General features: G+C 51.9%; 1 protein-coding gene and 1 long non-coding RNA gene across 2 annotated transcripts in view; both read left to right on the forward strand.

Annotated features, from left to right (window-relative positions):
* LOC115345015 (M1-specific T cell receptor alpha chain-like) overlaps nucleotides 1–18,383 on the forward strand; it is a 290,271-nt gene that overhangs the window by 196,234 nt on the left and 75,654 nt on the right.
* Nucleotides 6,757–13,493, forward strand: LOC121233495. The gene is made up of 3 exons (XR_005933067.1): nucleotides 6,757–7,010; nucleotides 12,071–12,268; nucleotides 12,992–13,493. It is a non-coding gene; the product is annotated as an uncharacterized LOC121233495 (long non-coding RNA).

Consider the following 18,383-nt stretch of genomic DNA (forward strand, 5'->3'; position numbering starts at 1 on the left):
ATGTTGGAGCACCCATCAAAAGAGAGGAGAGGGAAGGGATGCAGAAAGTCTGTGGAGGGCCAGTGTGGAGTGGGCAATGCTCCCCCAAATGGTGGTAGCAGTCAAGAGGGTGACACTGTGTCAGGGCTCAGTAGGTGTCCCCTCCTGCGGTTGTAGGGGAGCTCTGAGTTCCTGCTGAGTACGGTGAGCACAGAGAAGGGAGTGACCCTGCTCTGCTGAGGAGCCCCAACAGCCTGGTCCCTGCTGAGTCCTGTGCACGTGAGTTTTGGGGATGAGCTGGGGGGCTTGAGCCTACACATTCCTACACTGAACCAGAGGTTCAGTGCCACGGACACCCGAGATCTCACCTGCCCTTTGCTGCCTTTGCTGCTTGGCAGGGTCTGGGAAGGCTTTGATGTGAAGAGGCAGCGGGAGAAGTGTCAGCAGGAGGGAGCACATGCCAGAGTAGGGTGCTGGGCCAGAGCTGAGGGAGCAGAGGGGGAGCATATCTGCCTAGGGGTGCCCTGTCCAAGCGGAGTTGGGCTCAGGGGGCTCCCATCCAGGAGCAGCATCTCAGCAGCACCAAGGGACAGGGGGCCCCAGGGAAGACAACCTGCCAACCCACAGGGCCAGCTCCTAAGTCCCGGCAGCACTCTCCAATCCTTTTTGAAGAGGAAGATCAGGGGTGGCTCAAAACCAACATGTCACCTTTTACCCACCAGAGGTTTTTCCTGCCAAACGAGGGCTCTGTTATTGCACGCTGCAGGGTGAGAGACACCTGGGAGTGCACCAGCAGCTTCAACTTCTTCTGCTCCTCCAGCCCCACCTCTCACCTTCACTGTTATCATAGACCAAAGGTGCGACTAGGAGCGACTAGGACTGACCGTAGTGACAGAGGCACAGACAGGGCAAACGTGGGCAGAGCTGTTCTGCAGGCAGAGAGAAGCTGGAGAGAGGTGAGACAGGGCGGGCCTGGCCATGTGGACTGCCATGTGCCTGGGGTTATTCTTTATCCTAGGTAAGTGGAAGGAAGGGGTGATGCCCTCTGAACTGAGCTTGCCCCTGTGCTCTGCAGGGCTCTGTGGAGCCGTGCTGATCGCTTGCAGCCTGACCTGCCTCTGCCTCTCGATGCCGTCAAACATCCCTGCAGAGCACAGTGGGAAGAGGCCTCCTCCTCTTCTAGCCATGAGTTAGGCACCTCTGTCCAGCCTGTCTCCTCTGCAGTGTGGGGACAAGCAGGGCACCTACCTGCTCCTCCCACAGCTTGGGGCCTAATGCTTTACACCTGGAGTGGACACACTGCTCATGGGGCACTGCAGCCCATCTTGCAGAGACGAGGTTTTAGGATGGCAGCATAGGGCCCAAGGCCCACTTGCCTGTGAGAGGTCCTTGTCCCTCCTGTGGTCATTCAGAGCAGTTTCAGGGACAGGAGGGTGGCTTCCTCGCCATCCCAGCTTGGCAAAGACAAAGGTATTTGTCCCCCAGGTGCAAGACCTTCTTGCTTCTAATGGGAAAAATCAGAAAAATTTCCTTGTCTGACAGGGAAAATGAAGGAGAGGAATGTGGTGTCTCCCTCCTCATGAGCCCTGATTCCTGGTACCAGCTCTATTCCTCAGCCCATCTTTGTCAGCTGGGTTCAAGGATAATGAGTTAGTCCTCCTGCTGGTCCAGTGCCATCGCAATGGTCCGCCAGCATTGCCCTGACCTTTGCTAATTCTTGGAGTGATCATGGCTTGTTCTCGCTCTCTGCAGCAGTCCCTGGCCAGGTGGCCTTGGAGCAACACATCAGGGAACTGGCCATGCGAGAGGGAGATGGAGTCACCTTCCAGTGCAGCAGGAGTGGAGAGAGTATGAGCAGCCACTACGTGTTCTGGTACTGGCAGGGGCCACGTGGTACTCTGGGCTGGATTTGCCAGGGCAATTATGCCTATGGAGAAGGTTTCCAGGATTGGTTTAGAGGTTCGGTGGAGAGGTCCCAGAACAGATTCACACTGCCAATCGAGGCAGCAAAGCCAGGGGATGGAGCAGTGTATTCCTGTGATGTCAGCCTCACCCTGGAGCATCTCTGCAGCAGTGGACCAAAACCCAGCTGGTAGAGGACACAGACTTCTCAGCATTTCTTTCTAGCAGCCGCAAACTGGAGGTTGGTGTCACGCAGTGGCAGGTGCAGGAGACTGACCTTTGGTGTGCTTGCAGACCAAGGCAGTGAAGGGAAGTATGGTTGAAGGGCTGAGACCTTTTATGATGCAGGAGGATCTATTCTGGGAACCTCAGAGGCTGTATGGTGGAGTGGAGGTTGGTGCACCTTGCCTGGGCTCCTGTTCAGCATGGCCCAGTTTTTCCTCCGTGGCTTGGTTGCAGAGCTATGGGATCACAGAGATATGGTGGTGTGGCTTACAGAAGTACTGTAGTGGATGGAGCCAGGCTGTTTAGGAGAGACAGGCTGGGAAGGCGAGGAAGGGGAATTGCCCTTTCTGTGGGAGGGCAGCTGGAATTCATGGAGCTCTGCTTTGGGACATACGATGAGCCAGCTGATAGCCTATGGGTCAGGATTAGAGAGCAGATCAACATTGTGGTGGGTGTCTACTACAGATCACCTGATCAGGAAGAAGAAGTAGGCAAGGTCGTCTTCAGACAACTGGAGGAAGCCTCATGTTCACTGGCCTGGGTCGTCATGGGGCATGTGAACCATGCCAACTGTTGGCTGGTGGGACAGCAGAAGCAGTTGAGCAGTTTTCTGGAGTGCACTGATGAGAACTTCCTTGGAGGAAGAACTGGTGGTGGGTGTGAAGGTGAGGGACAGCCTTGACTGCCATGATCATGCAGTGTTTGAGCTCAGGATCCAGAGGGGAAGGAGCAGTGCAAAAAGCAGGACCGGAGCCCTGGCCTTCAGGAGAGCAGAATTTGGGCTCTTCAGGGATCTGCTTGGAAGAATCCCATGGGTCATGGTCCCACACAGAGGAGGAGTCTAGGAGAGCTGCTTGATTTTCAGACATCACTACCTTCAAGCTCAGAATGGTTCCTCCTGGCAAAGCAGAATGTCAAGGAAAGGTGATCCGGGAGGCATCTTCTTTGACTCATTCTGTGCAGGCAATACTGGCTTTCAGGAATCCCAGGTCTCTGACCCCACTCAGAGTGCCCAGAGCCAGGAAGACTTATGTCAGCGGAGGAGGATAATGCCAAGGCAGAGTTGCCGAACCTGGAGGGACACAGCTGTTATAGGAACTGATAGGGTGCACCCACAAGTGCTGAGGGAGATGGCTGATGTCACTGTGAGGCCACTCTCAATAATCTTTGACATGTCACGGTGTTTGGGAGGGGTTTCTATGGACTGAAAGAAAGAACAAAAGCAAGCAAGCAAGCAAGCAAAGGACAGCCCCATTGTCAAGAGGGAGGATCTGAGGACCTCCAGGCCTATCAGCCACATCTAAGTTCCTTCAAAGGTGATGGAGCAAATAGTTCTGGAAACCATTCCCAAACACATGAAGGACAAAAAGGTGATTGGGAACAGTCAGCATGGGTTTGTGAAGTGGAAAACATGCTCAAGCAAATTTCAAGCCTTCTACAATAAGGCAGTGGTCTTGGTGGTTGAGGACGGAGTAGATGTTGTGTATTGTGAAGTCAGGTACACTTTCAGCACTGTCTCTCTTAGCAACATTGTAGACAAAGCTGTTTATGATGGAGTAGATAAGTGCTCAGTGACACGAGCAGTGCAAGGGTACATCTCCTTTTCTCCAGGCTTTCCCCCCGGACTCTGGGACCTGGGAGTCCTGAAGGCCGGGCTTGCTAGTTAAAGATTGAGGTGCATAAGGCACTCAGTACCTGCCACCAGGTCACCCACCCCTTTCAGCAGGGGGCCTGCATTTTTCCTCGCCTTGTTTATCCACGCAGGCCTCCTGGCATTTTTACCTGACTCCTTGCTCGTTGGGATGGGTGGTCTTGAATTCAGCACTGGTGAGACTGTGGACTGCTGTGTCCACTCCTGGGCTGCCCAGCAGAGGAAAGACATGGACATAGCAGAGCAAATGCAATGAAGGTCCATGAAGATGAGGAAGAGAGCATCTGACACACAAGGGGAGCCTGAGAGAACTGGGTTTTTACTGTCAATGTCACTGCTGGAACAGGTAGTCTCCACTCTCAGAGACACTCAAAACTGAACTGGACAACGCTGTGGGCAGCCCACCATGGTGGCTTGACCCAAGACGGCAGCTAAGCCCCAAGCAACTGCTCACTTACTCCCTCCACAGCGGGACAGGAGACAGAATCGGAAGGGTAAAAGTGAGAAAATTTGTGTGTTGAGATAACGAGAGTTTAATAAGCAAAGCTTATTATTAATAAGCTGCACACACAAATCATGCAAAATAATAAGCTCATTCTCTACTTCCCATTGGCAGGCAGATGTTTAGCCATTGCCAGGAAAGCAGGCCTTCATCACCCGTAACGGTTACTTGGGAGAGGCAAATGTCGTATCTCCAAATAACCCCCTTTCCTCCTTCTTTCCCCCAGCTGTTATTGCTTCACATGATGTCATGCAGTATAGAATATCCTTTTGGCCAGTTGTGGTCAACTGTACAGCTCGGGGGGGAACATTAGAAACAGAGGAGGCAGTGATGCTCCGTAAGCACTGTTCAGCAAAAGCTAAAACATTGGTGTGTTATCAACATGGTTTTGGTCACATAAAATTGCAGCTGCCTATACAGGCTGCTAGGAAGAAAATTAACTCTTTCCCAGCTGCACTCAGTACAGCTGCTCAACACCGTTTGACCCTGCTTCGAGCAGGAGGGTTCAACTAGACCTTTTGCAGAGGTCCATTAGAGCCTCAACTCTTCTGCCATCCTAGGAGCAAAACTGGTGCTTCTTCTGCTCCACTTTTCTTATGCCCTTTCTGGGGAGCCTGAGAGGACGGCATGAGTCCTGATGGGCAGCCAGAGCTTTTAAGAGACAGCTTTGGGGGCTGGAAAGGCTGTGGGAGTACTCCTGCACTATTGGGTTTCTGACTGGGGGAACACCTCTAGTCTTTGCCCCTGACCTCATGCGCTTCAACACCTGTACCCCCTGCACTCCTCCAGCAGTGGCCTTTGGGTGTGATGAAATGCCCTCCCCTGCCCTCCATTCTGTCCAGGAACCCTGCCTCCAGCAACAAGCTGTGGCCCGCAGTAGGCCTCTCAGGCCCCAGGAAGCAGCCACTCAACCACCCAAATGGCGATGCATGTTATTCCCCGTCCTTCCGATGCCGGGCTCTGGGTTTGTGTACGTGGTTGTCCAAACTCATCACATGCGTATGTAGCTGTCTCTGCACCTTTACAGAAGAACAACACACAGTAAGCTCTAACAGAAGACCACACACCTTACACGCAGCAGACGCCAGTTGTACAGAAACCATAACCATGCTGACTAGCTCTCCTGCCTCCTCTGGGGGCTACTTTTTTACCTGCCCATATTACTTTTGTATCACTTGCATTTTTCTCTCTTGCCTTCCAGCTTTGAACTCCTGTAAAACAGCTGTTTCTGGAAGTCCTCAGGAGAGAAGCAAAGTCCGAGTTTCCGTTTTCCCCTTTGCCCTGGCACATACCACCTACAAAACCACAGAAAGTTTGTGCACATTGCCTCTTGTCCTGTCACTGAGCACCACTGGAAAGAGCTTGGCCCTGCCTTCCCTACAGCATCCCTTCATACGTTTCATATATTGATGAGATCCCCCCCGAGCCTTCTCTTCTCCAGGGTAAGCAGTCCCAGCTCCCTCAGCTTTTCCTCAGGTAAGAGCTGCTCCAGTGCCATTATCACCTTCGTGGCCCTCCACTGGCCTCTCTCCCGTATGCCCAAGTCTCTCCTGCAGTGGGGAGCCAAGAAGTGAAGGTAGCACTCCAGGCATGACCTCACCAGTGCTGAGTAGAGGGGAAGGATCACCTCCCTGACCTGCTGGCAATGCTTTGGCTAATGCAGCCCCGGACACCGCGAGCCTTCTTTGCCGCAAGGGCAAATTTCTGCTCAAGTTGTCGTCCAGCAGAACGCCTGGGTCCTTCTCTGCGAATGTGGTTTCCATGTGAGCAGCCCCCAGCCGGCCCTGGTGCACGGGGTTGCTCCTCCCCGGGTGCAGGACTTCGCTCTTGGCCGTGTTGAAGCGGAGGGGTTCCTGCCAGCCCACTTCTCCAGGCTGTCGAGGTCCCTCTGGATGGCAGCACAGCCCTCCGCGTGTCTCGGTCCCCGCGGGCGGGGGATGGGAGCGCGGCCAGGGCGGGCTGGGGGTGCGGGGCACGGGGAGCGTCCTGCGAGGCGGGACAGCGCCGGAGCCGCGCCGGGAGCCGAGGGCCGGGCCGGGGCGGGTCTGTTGGGGGCGGGCAGAGGCGTCGGCGCTGCCCCGGCGAGGGGCCGAGCCGGCGGGGCGCGCAGAAGCCGGCCCGAGCCCGGGCCCGAGCGCGGCTCCGCTCGGCTCCTGTGCGGCTCCCGGCGGGCCCTTCAGCCCCGGCCGGCCCCCGGCGCGGCAGGGCACGTTGGCGCCCGGGCTGGGGCCGTGGCTCCTGGCCTTGTCCTTGGCCGCGGGGCCGGCAGGTGAGAGCCGGGCGGGGCGGGCGGCGAGCCCGGGGCTGGGCCCGGGGCTGGGGCTGCCCGGGGCCGCGGCTGCTCCGGCGCCGGGCGCGCTGTCGCCGGGCGCTGGCCTTCCTTGGCGGGGAAGCGGGGAGCGGGTGGCGTGGGCGGCCGGGGGAGAGGGCGAGGGAGGGCGGGGGAGAGGGCGAGGGAGGCTTTCGGGCAGCGGGTCGGGGCGCAAGTGTAGGGAGCAGGCGCGGCTCAGCCCCGGGCCGGCTGGGGCTGTGCCGGGGCGGCGGGTGAACGTCCTCGGGCCGTGGGCGCGCCCTGCCCGGCTGCCTGCGCTCTCCGTCCGCAGGGCTGTGGGCGCAGCTGAGGCTGCTGGAGGACGGCGGAGGGCTGCGAGCGCCCGGGGAGACCGTGCGCCTCTCCTGCCGCGGATTCGGCTTCAAATTCGGGAATTCCACAGTTTGGTGGTACCGTCAGGCAGCCGGCGGCAGTCTCGAGTGGGTGTCCTACAAGAGCTCTGATTCCACAGTCGTTGAATTCGGGCAGTCTGTTAATGGTCGAGCTACTCTAATGTGGGACAGTTCCTGGTCTGAGTTATATCTGTCCCTGCGCGACCTGCAGCCCCGGGACTCTGCCCGCTACTTCTGCGCTGTTGCACGGGGACAGGAAATCCAGCTGAGCTTTAACACAAACCTGCTGGGGCCCGGCCCACAATGTCAGAGCTCTGGGGCAAGGGGCTGCTTGGGGTGGGGGCCTCAGGGCAGTTCCCAGGCAGTGAGGTTCCATCACTCTGCACCCCAGGAGTTCCTGGCCTTTCCTGCACACTGCAGGAATTTTAACTTATGGGAAATTAAAATATAGTAGGATTGTGAGCAACAAAAAACCTGGAAACACCTTCCCCTACACTTCCCACTTTCCTCCCTTGCTCAGCTTCGTACCTTCATTCCCCAGTCCTCTACCTCCTCTGCCCAAGTGGCCCAAGGGTGATGGGGTTTGAGGTGAAAGCATAACACTTCATCTCTACTGCCCCTTCCTTCCTTCCACGGTTTACAGTCCTTCACAAATGGCTCCAGGATGGGTCCTTTTGGAGGGCTGCAGTCCTTCAGGATAAACATGCTCCAGCATCAGCTCTCCACAGCCCCAGTTCCTGTCAGGGCACACTCATGTACTCTGCCGTGTGATCCTGCGCAGGCTGCAGGGAAACAACTGTCCCACTGTGGTGTCTTCCATGGGCTGCAGGGGAATGTCTGCTCTGGTGTCTGGAGCACCTCCTCCCCCTCCTTGTTGTCCCATAGGCAATGCCTGTCGGAGCAGGTCGGAACACCTGGCATTTTGTTTTCAAGAGTGGCCATTAGAATTTGTTGTGCTGCATGTTTGCCAAGCCTTGGAAGAACTAATTTTACAAGGTCAGGTTGGAGGATGGCCTTCTGTAGGCCTGGGAGGATGTGGCTGAAGACAGTCATGAGTATGTGTATGGATTGTTTTTATCTTTAACTGTTCTGAGGACTGGCAAACATCCCAGCTGTGCCAGATATGCCCTCCTGTGTTAGTAGTATTGGTTGTATGCTGTTAGTTTTTTCTAGATGTTTGTTGAAACATATATAAGTTTGATCTTTTAGTGAAATAAAGGGAATCTTGCATAGAGAGCTTGAGCGCTTTATTCAGTCACCGCAGATGGTGAGCCCGACATGTTCAAGAGAAGAAGACGACGTGAGGAAGAGAAGATGATGATGTGATGGAGAGAAGAAGCCGGCGCGATTAAGAGAAGAAAACAATGTGATCAAGAGAAGAAGAAAAGAGGTGAATCCCCTTCACTGCGGAGACCACGCAATCTAACAGGGAGAGTTCTGAAGAAATGGCCACGACTCCGAGAAAATAGGTAACAGGAACCCCTGTGGAACGGGTGAGTAGCATGGGGCGATCAGTTTCTCAGGAGCATTAGCTCTACTTCAACGCTTTGCAGCAGATTTTATGGGCCTCTGGGTATAAAATAACAGAGGGACAAATTGCTTCGCTTTTAATATGGGTAAAGGATAATTGTAACTGGTTTCCCACAGAGGGAACTTTTGATAGCAATGTTTGGGAAACAGTTGGAGAGCGTTTACAAACGTGAAAAACTTTGGCATTTGGTGTACCAGAAAATTTAATTATGACATGGAAATTTATTTATACTGCACTGATGCATTTACAGCCGGCAGAGAAAATCATATCAATACAACCTGATACTGCTTTTGAGGAGATAGTTTCTAAGCAGGCCGCTAATGAGTAGGATTCTGATTCCAATAATAATTCTTTTGCATCAGGCAGGGTGGACTCTGAAAAAGAGCCGGATTTCTATCCCTCACTACCTCCACCACCGCCTGCACTAACACTGTTAATGCACACAGCCCGCCGGCAGGCAGACAGGCAGGCAGCGGGTGGGCAGCACGGGCTCCGCGGGGTCGCCGACCCTCACCACCGCATACAGGTCTCCGCCGCCCCGCCGCTGCCTCCCGCCGCTTTCGCACCCGCTTCGCCGTGGCCGCCGAGCCCACCCCGCCGCGGCCGTCCCCTACCCACCCACCCCTATTGCCTGGTACTCCCTCTCCAGGGTTTGCAGAACTTAAAACGGAACCTGGCTTTGCTGCACTGCCTGTATCTCCTTCTCCTGCTAATCCCTCTAACTCTGTGCCTTTGTCTAATCCTGTGGCTCCTGCTTTACAGCGGCGTGGAGAAAAAACCGTAGTGCCTTCAGCTCTGCCTTTAACAGACTTTGATGCTAAATGTGACAATTCATTTAATGATTTGGGAAAAAATACACATAGCTTGATGCAACGCTGTCGAGAAAAAGCTCTACGGCAAGGTGATACCATGTTTACTTTTCCTGTTATATACAAACCTCATAATCCACCACAGCATGACAGTTTACCTTATGAAATGATAAAAGAATTACGGAAATCAATTCATGAAAATGTGTTACACAATTCATTTACAATGGGACTCATGGAAACAATTGGAGGCACTTATACTATGACTCCTCTGGACTGGAAATTGCTTATGAAAACGGTGTTGACTTCTGCTCAGTATTCTGTATGGCAATTAGAATACAATGATTTGTCAGTGGAACAAATTATGGACAACTTGTCATCAGGGGTACTTATAGATCAAAATATGCCACCACAAGAACAGCTAGATAATGCTGTGTTTACTTTGAATTTTTTAAATCGCTCGCCAGACTTAATGGCCAGCACAGCGATAGATTGACATTTTAGAACTCCTAATTCTATTTCACACAGACCTAAAGTACTGTATAAAGATCCTTTTAGTGGACCTGGTTGGAACGGACCTGTGGAACTAATCACTTAGGGTCGAGGGTATGCTTGTGTTCTTCTTCCCACAAGAACCAAGTGGATTCCAGCTAAACACGTGAAGCCATATCATGAGCTGGCGAAACCACTCGGACAACCCAATCCTGCAGATGAAGACTCTGAATTTGAAGGAGGAGAGACGAATGAGGAGGAAGCAGTGCATTGAGAATGAAAAAGCTATCACATAGGGACATTTGAAGAGAATGCAACACCAACCTAGCGAGATGATGCAACATGTATCCTACTCCAAAGAATACCTTTTTTAGCATACCTGGCAATAGTGGCCAGCAACAGTATTGTAAGAATTCTGACCTTTTTTCTTTGCGGGGTCACTGTGGCTCGGGTGCAGCATTTTTATTGGGCCCACTGAAGGTGTTGCACCTAAGCCATGGTGACTATATAAAAAACCATTCCTTGTATAAGTTTGAACCTGACACAGAATCACAAAGATTCAGTGATAATATGTACTTCACATCCTTATGTTTTTGTAGCAGCTCAATTTGTAGATATCACTTTACGTAACCATGCTTTTGAAACTAATCTGAATTAACCTTACTCATAAGAATATATCTGAACTAAGTCTTATAGTAATCATGCCAATGTGACGTCGTGCTGAATTGTGGATCCCTGTAAATATGACCAAATTGTGGGAAAGGGAATAAGGATTAAGTCAATTATCAAGGCTTTTAAAGCAGACAATTAGTCACCCAAAACGATTTATAGGATGGCTAATTGCCTTTATAATATCAGCTATCATTATTGCAGCTACTGCCGCCGTTGCTACCATGGCGCTTGCAAAATCTGTTCAGACTGCTCACACAGTAGCTAATGTATTAAAAAATGTTACGGCTGAAATGAATACCCAGGTACAAATTGATCAACAATACTAGCATGATTGGATGCTTTAGAAGCAGTGGTAATTTGGCTTGGACTGTATTGGGTTTGCGTGGCAAGGTTTTGGTAGTGGGAGGTTACAGGGGTGGCTTCTGTGGGGGCTGCTGGAAGTTTTCCCGTGTCTGACAGCAATGTTCAGGCATCCTCGGAGTATTGGAACAGCAGGAGCTGAGCTGCAGAGCGTCTTTTCCCGTGAACATGATATATTGGCTCCATGTCCATATACCTTCTTGTGTGTACACTGAGGGGAAATGGAATTTTTTGGCAGGACTCCAACAAGGAGGATATGGAGGGTGCCCTATAGCAGAACTAAACTCCAGCCCTCCATGATTTTGGGGACTGTAGGAAACCCAGCATGTCCTATTATGCTGGGGCAGCCCCAAGTGGCCCAGGGCACTGTACACCACCTTGGCCTTGCATCTCCCTTGCTTCTCTTTCCAGCCTCAAGGCTCCAGTTTCAGTGGGCTCCTCTACCCTCTGCACCTCCCCTTCCCTCACCTGTCCTGGATCCCCTCCCAAAGGGGCCATGTTGGAGCACCCATGAAAAGAGAAAGGAGGGGAAGGATTCAGACAGTCTGTGGAGTGGGCAGTGCTCCCCAAAATGGTAGTACCAGTCAAGACAGTGAAACTTTATCAGGGCTCAGTAGGTGTCCCCTCCCATGGCTGCAAAGGGCCAAGGGGAAGCAGGTTCCTGCTGGGTAGGATAAGCACAGAGAAGGGAGTATACCTGCTCTGCTGAGGAGCCCCAACAGCCTGGTGCCTGCTGGGTCCTGTGCACAGGAGTTTTGGGGGATAAGCTGCGGGGCTTGAGCCTACACATCTGCCCCAGATCTTCAGCACCAAGGACAACCCAGATCTCACCTGCGCAGACCCCTGTACGACCTTTGCTGCTTGGGCTGTCTCTGAGGCCCATGACCAGGAAGAAGCAGGTGGATAAGTATTATCATGAGGGAGTGTGTTTAGGAGTAGGCTGCTGGGCCAGAGCAGAGGGAGCAGAGTGGGGAGCAAGTTTGCCTAGGGGTGCCCTGTCCAAGCGTAGCTGGTCTCAGAGGGTCCCATCCAGGAGCAGCAGCTCAGCAGCACCAAGGGATGTGGGGCCAATGGGAGAACAACTTACCACTGTTAGGGCCAGCTCCTAAGTCCCCGCAGCACCCTGCAGTCCTTCCTCAGAGGAAGGTCAGGGTGGCCCTACAGCAACATGTCACCTTTTGCCCACCAGAGGTTTTCCTGCCAAACGAGGGCTCTGTTATTGCACCCTGCATGGTGGGAGACACCTGGGAGCGCACCAACAGCTTCAACTTCTTCTGCTCCTCCAGCTCCACCTCTCGCCTTCACTGTTGTCATAGACCAAAGGTGCGACTAGGAGCGACTAGGACTGACCGTAGTGACAGAGGCACAGACAGGGCAAACGTGGGCAGAGCTGTTCTGCAGGCAGAGAGAAGCTGGAGAGAGGTGAGACAGAGTGGGCCTGGCCATGTGGACTGCCATGTGCCTGGGGTTATTCTTTATCCTAGGTAAGTGGAAGGAAGGGGTGATGCCCTCTGAACTGAGCTTGCCCCTGTGCTCTGCAGGGCTCTGTGGAGCCGTGCTGATCGCTTGCAGCCTGACCTGCCTCTGCCTCTCGATGCCGTCAAACATCCCTGCAGAGCACAGTGGGAAGAGGCCTCCTCCTCTTCTAGCCATGAGTTAGGCACCTCTGTCCAGCCTGTCTCCTCTGCAGTGTGGGGATAAGCAGGGCACCTACCTGCTCCTCCCACAGCTTGGGGCCTAATGCTTTACACCTGGAGTGGACACACTGCTCATGGGGCACTGCAGCCCATCTTGCCTGTGAGAGGTTTTAGGATGGCAGCATAGGGCCCAAGGCCCACTTGCCTGTGAGAGGTCCTTGTCCCTCCTGTGGTCATTCAGAGCAGTTTCAGGGACAGGAGGGTGGCTTCCTCACCATCCCAGCTTGGCAAAGACAAAGGTATTTGTCCCCCAGGTGCAAAACCTTCTTGCTTCTAATGGGAAAAAATTTCCTTGTCTGACAGGGAAAAGGAGGGAGGGGCACGTGGTGTCTCCCTCCTCATGAGCCCTGATTCCTGGTACCAGCTCTATTCCTCAGCCCATCTTTGTCAGCTGGGTTCAAGGATAACGATTTAGTCCTCCTGCTGGTCCAGTGCCATCACAATGCCCTGTCAGCATTGTTCTGTCCTTTGCTCATTAGAATGATCATGGCTTTTTCTTCCACACTGCAGCAGTCACTTGCCAGGTGGCCTTGGAGCAACATGTCAAGAAACTGGCCGTGTGAGAGGGTGATGGAGTCAACAGCAAACAGACAGCACCTTGGAGAAAGAGGCGCCATGGTCTCTGGTGACCCATGGGAACAGGATATCACTTTACTCCCCTTCCTCCAACATACCAGCCAGCAACAGACACCCATGGCAGAGGAGAAAACCAGTGACCCAGATTCACGGGGAGAAATGGCACCAGCAGCACATACTAAAAGCTACCAAAGGAAGTGCTGAGTGCTGGCAGTGGGTGACTCTGCTCAGAGGCACTGAAGCATCTGTCTGCTGGCCTGATATACAGCCTGATATACTAGCCCAGCACCGGCAGTCGGGGTGCTAAGAGGAGCTGTGTTTCAGTACCAACCACTTCTGAGGCAGCTCGAACTCCTTCATATGCTGCCAATATCCCTTTTTCAGTTGGAGTATGGTGGGCCTCGGATCCTCGATATCCCCGACTCCAAAACCCCAGGGGTCGGCCTCGGGTCTCCCCAGGTGCTTTCTGCCAGAGGCTCCAGGTAGGGCCATTCTCTCCAGCTGCAGCGTAGAGCACATTTTTAACATCTTGTCCTGCCTGGACTGGTCCAAGGGCTACTGCATGAACAATCTCCCTCTTAATTTGTTCAAAGGCTTGTTGTTGTTCAGGGCCCCATTTAAACTTGTTCTTCTTCTGGGTAACTTGATAGAAAGAGCTTACAATTAGACTGTAATTTGGAATATGCATTCTCCAAAAGCCCACAACACCTAAGAAGGCCTCTGTTTCCTTTTTATTAGTTGGTGGAGACATAGCTGCTATTTTGTTGATCACATCCATGGGGATCTATCTGGTGATGCCCGTCTTGCCATTTTATTCCTAAAAACTGGATCTCTCATGCAGGTCTGTGACGGTCTGACAAATTATAGTCAATGTCTCAAACATTCGTTAAAGGACTTTGGTGGAGAAAACTGCCTCTGTAAAAATGCTGGAGTTCTGTGAACAGGACAATGTGGCCGAAGAAGAGGGCCCCACAAAGGGTGGGACCACCCTTCTCCAAAGCCCCAATTCCTTATCTTAAGTGACCAGGAGAAGGAGCACAGCATATGTGCCTGGAGGAGGAGGCCCCACGGAAGATGGGACTGTGCTTCTATCTTAAGCGGTCATGCCAGCAGAAAAAGAAAGGCAACTCCGCAATGAAGCCCCTGCCAAAGCTCACCGACCGATTCCAGAGAACCCCGGGAATGGGACTGTGCATGTTGAGACCATCGACTAACACACTATAAAAGAATGGAGAACAAGTTCTCAGTGCACGCCCTCCAGAACTGGATCTCTACGCTGGCTGGACCAATGCTGGACCCAGGACTGCTGAAACCCTTTTCTTCTCTCTTTCTTTCTTTCTTTCTTTCGCTCTCTCCCTCTTTTCCTTCTCTCTTTTCCACAGTCCCTACACTTCATCCTTTTAAACATAAACCATTGACCAAGTCTGAGCCTAGGAGTGGATCTAGCCGCCCCTGGGCTCCTCTTTGAGAAGGAGACCAGAAAGCAAGGGGGTCTGCTCTGAACCTTGTGACTCAACGGGAGGGCTCTCCTTCTGATACATTTCATGTTCCTCTTTCCATTTCTTTTTCTATACCTCCCTTCTCTTTTCAAACAGCGGATTAACGACGTTGCAAGGTTCATATTGATAAGTTCATGTGTACTTGGACAAAGTTAGCTAGATTGAATAAATGTTGATTGTTGTTTGAACTCCCCTTGTGTCGTTTCACCTTAATTCTGAGAAAGGAAATCCACGAACCTGAGTCGCTCCAACTTTGGGACGCGACAAGGTCCCTTGACCTTACTTTGTTTTATGGCAAAACCAGCCTTCAAAAGGATTTGGATTATTTTCTTCCCCTTCTCAAAGACTTCTTCTGCCATGTTGCCCCATACACTGATGTCATCAATGTATTGCAGGTGTTCTGGAGCTTCACCTTTTTCCAGTGCAGCCTGGATCAGTCCATGGGAAATGGTGGGGCTGTGTTTCCACCCCTGGGGCAGTCAATTCCAGGTGTACTGGATTCCCCTCCAAGTGAAAGTAAACTGTGGCCTGCACTCCACTGCCAAATGGATTGAGAAAAACACATTAGCAATGTCAATTGTGGCATACCGCTTGGCTGCCTTTGAGTCCAGTTTGTATTGAAGTTATAACATATCTGGCACAGCAGCACTCAGCGGTGGCGTGACTTCATTCAGCCCTACTGTTAGTCTCCACTCCCCATTAGATTTCCACACGGGCCATATGGGAGTATTAAGGGTGAGCGAGTCTTGCTGATCACTCCTTGGCTCTCCAATCGGCAAATCAGCTTATGGATGGGCATCAGGGAGTCTTGGTTGGTGCGATATTGCTGCTGGTGCACTGTTGTTGTAGCAATTGCCACCTGTTGTTCTTCAACCCTCAGCAACCCCACAACCGAAGGGTCCTCAGAGAGGCCAGGCAAGGTGGACAGCTGTTCAATTTCCTCCGTCTCCAAGGCAGCTATACCAAAGGCCCAATGGTACCCATTCAGTTCCTTGAAATACCCCCCCAAGATAGTCTACGCCAAGGATGCACGGGGCTTCTGGGCCAGTCACAATGGGGTGTTTATGCCACTCATTCCCAGTTAGACTCACTTCAGCTTCCAATACGGTTATCTCTTGCGATCCCCCTGTCACACCAGAGATACAGATGGGTTCGGCCCCTTTATAACTTGATGGCATTAGGGTACATTGTGCACCAGTGTCTACTAGAGCCTTATATTCCTGTGGGTCTGATGTGCCAGGCCATCGAATCCACACCATGCAGTAGACCTGGTTGTCCCTTTCCTCCACCTGGCTGGAGGACGGGCCCCTCTAATCCTGGTTAGAGTATCTGTTACTCACTTTTTGCCAACATGAATCAGCAGTCCCTTCAAGAGGATCAGAAGTGAGATCAGCCCTTCTACTCTGTCTGGGGGACTGCTCACGGGGAAACTGGAGTGGCATTTTTCCAAGAAGAATCCTCTTTTCTGATTGTTTTTTCTCACAACTCACGTACCTGTGCATCTAGGACTGAGGTAGGTTCTCCATCCCACTTCCTCATGTCCTCTCCATGGTCACGCAGGTAAAACCACAGATTAGCCCATTGTGTGTACTTTCTATCTCCTCTCTCTTGGGCAGAGGAACGCCTACTCCTAATAGCTGCGATGCGGGCCTGTACAGGTGGGGAGGACATATCCACTTTGAATTGCTGGAACTCCCAGGACAATTCCTCTACAGCTGAGATGCAGGCCCGTAGGGAGGAAGAGACACATCCTTTGTATTGTTGGAGTTGGACAGCCAGTTTGTCCACTGTTTGTCCATAGCTTTCTTTCCAGGACATTACTGTCAATGAGTTGGCATAGGTTGGTGGTGCACTTCATAGAAACTTCTGCCACATGGGTTGTGTGCATTGGACTTCATCTGGATCTGTGGGTGACTGCTCATTTTCTGGATTGTTATAAATCACCTCCAGCATAGCTAATTCCCTCAGGTACTGGATACTTCTCTCCACAGTGGTCTACTTGCCTTGCTGACATGTAACATCATCCTTGAAGGGGTATCTTTCCTTCACACCTGACAGAAGTTGTCTCCAGAGGCTGAGGACTTGTGTTTTTGTCCCAATCACCTTGTCAATGCCCCCTTCCCTAGACAGGGATCCCAGCTGCTTGGCTTCCCTACCCTCTAATTCCAAACTACTGGCCCCATTATCCCAGCATCGGAGCAGCCAGGTAACAATGTGCTCACCTGGGTGGCGGCCAAAATCTTTTTTGCATGTCGCGCAACTCAGGGATAGAGATCGGGTGATTATTTCAGGTTCTGTCTCTTCCTCCTGTTCTCGTGATGACCCTGGTTCACCTTCATCCCTCACTAAGCGATCTGATTTCTTTGTGTGTTTTTTATTTTGTATAGGGGCGACTGATACTGGCACAGTTGGTTCTCTGGTTCAGCTGCGGTGCCTGTCGCTGGGCTTGGGGTAGCCATGGTGCCTGTCACTATGTTTTCCCTTTCTTACCCCTGAGGGTGCTGCATAATATCAAGCAGTGTTTGGTAGATACTGGCCAGGGCCCAGCACAGTGCGGTAAGTTGTGCGTCTCGGGAATAGCCACAGCATTTTCCTTTCAAATATTCTACCACTTCATGAGGGTTCTGTAGTTGTTCAGGAGTGAAGTTCCAAGCCACTGGAGGTGAGAATTTCTCTAGATACCTGCCCATATCCTCCCACATGCCGTGCCACCCATGAATATCCAGCCTTGGAGCAGGTCTCTGCGTGGTATTCTTAAAAAACTTTTTTGTACCCCTAAACAAGACCTGAAACATATTCAAGAGACATAGCGCTAACAGCATGCTGGCTTGCACATCCCAAGGATATTCAAAATTCTCAAAAGCTGTTGTAATTAGCTGGAAGGAGAAAAGTGAGATGAACGAACGGGGGGAAGTATTCCCCCCTGACTTTCCCATGGATTGGGTGCAATTACCAATAACTTCCGATAGAAGGCACCCAAAGTATGGAAATGATATCACTGCCGCATAGAGATACCAGCTTAACCTCATGACCAGTGATGTAATCATTTCATAAGTCAACATTACCCAGTATAGCAAAATGATAATCCTGATCCCTCTCCCAGAGGTGATAAACGTAACCGCAAGGAATACATAGTGCATATAAGAACTTACACAACGCCACCATGTGAACAAATGAACCAACATTGTGACTAGCGACTATTTAACTAATATAAGAAATGCGTATAACAAATTTGTTTTAACACGCTCTGGCCAGATCTGTCGTTATCTCAACCCTTCAGGCCCCATGTTGGGTGCCAAAAAGGACTGTTGTGGTTTGAGCTTAGCTGGTAACAAAGGACCACACAGCCGCTTCCTCACTCGTCCCCACCCCCCTCCAGTGGGATGGGGAGGAGAATCAGAAAGGAGAAAAGAAAAAAAACGGAACCTCATGGGTTGAGATAAAGACAATTTACTGGGACAACACAAAAAGAGAAGTTACAACAACAACAACAGTACTAATAAAAGAATATACAAAACGAGTGATGCACAGTGCAACTGCTCACCACCCGGAATCCGACGCTCCGCCACTTCCCGCACCGAAAGCCAAGAGCTCCCTCCCCGCCCGCTCCCCATTTATATACTGAGCATGATGTCACATGGTATGGAATAGCTCTTTGACTAGTTCAGGTCAGCTGTCCTAGCTGTGCCCCCTCCCAGGTTCCTGTGAAAATTAACTCTATCCCAGCTGAACCTCGGACAGAAGGCAAGAGACCAGCATGGCTGAGTCAAGACCTGCTGGTCAAACTAAAGGGCAAGAAGGAAATGCAAAGCAGTGGAAGCAGGGAC

Source organism: Aquila chrysaetos, chromosome 8 (genome assembly GCF_900496995.4).
Source record: "Aquila chrysaetos chrysaetos chromosome 8, bAquChr1.4, whole genome shotgun sequence".
Taxonomy (NCBI): Eukaryota; Metazoa; Chordata; class Aves; order Accipitriformes; family Accipitridae; genus Aquila; species Aquila chrysaetos.